This window comes from Stylophora pistillata, chromosome 9, assembly GCF_964205215.1.
Source record: "Stylophora pistillata chromosome 9, jaStyPist1.2, whole genome shotgun sequence".
In the NCBI taxonomy this organism is placed as follows: Eukaryota; Metazoa; Cnidaria; class Anthozoa; order Scleractinia; family Pocilloporidae; genus Stylophora; species Stylophora pistillata.
In genome coordinates, this window is record NC_142527.1 from 13,122,701 (window position 1) to 13,123,379 (window position 679).

The window sequence follows — 679 nt, forward strand, 5'->3', positions numbered from 1 at the left end:
ATGTCATTGAATACGAATAGCATCTATTGTGTTATGCCTCATTCTTCAAAGCCTCCCGACACATGTAAATGATGTGGACGGGTATTTACATGACGAATCGACAAATTAACACAGTATAATTTGAATATATCAACAAAGTTGAAATGGTAAATTGGCCACCGTTACGGTTATAAAAGCTGACGTTTCGAGCGTTAGCCCTTCGTCGGAGCTTTAACACAGCACTTACTGACAAGCACAAGGAGGAGGGAAAAAAAACACGTTATTTATGAACCACTTTAGTAACAATCATGAGGATTTCAATATACTCATCCTCCTTTTCTAATATATCAAATAGCAATTTGCGAAGAGCTCTTTTGAAAGATTTTAGCTGAGGAGTTAGTTCTCACAATAAGTCTAAGGGCTTCGCCGAAATGACTGTCTGTGAATAAATGCATACACGGATGCAAGTTTCTTTGTCCGTAAGTGTAACTATTTCCTGCTATGTCAGCAGGAAATAGTTACATTCTAGGAAATATCTCTGGGCCCAGCTCTACAGGGTAGTTATTTTCACGGATATTGCGATCTTCAGATGATTAGAGCAGTACAATGAAGCTTAAACTAACGCTACACAACACCAACCTTGCGTCAGTCAAGAGCGATCAAGCAGTCCAGGTAGATTCTCGAAGCATTTTTGTTTTCT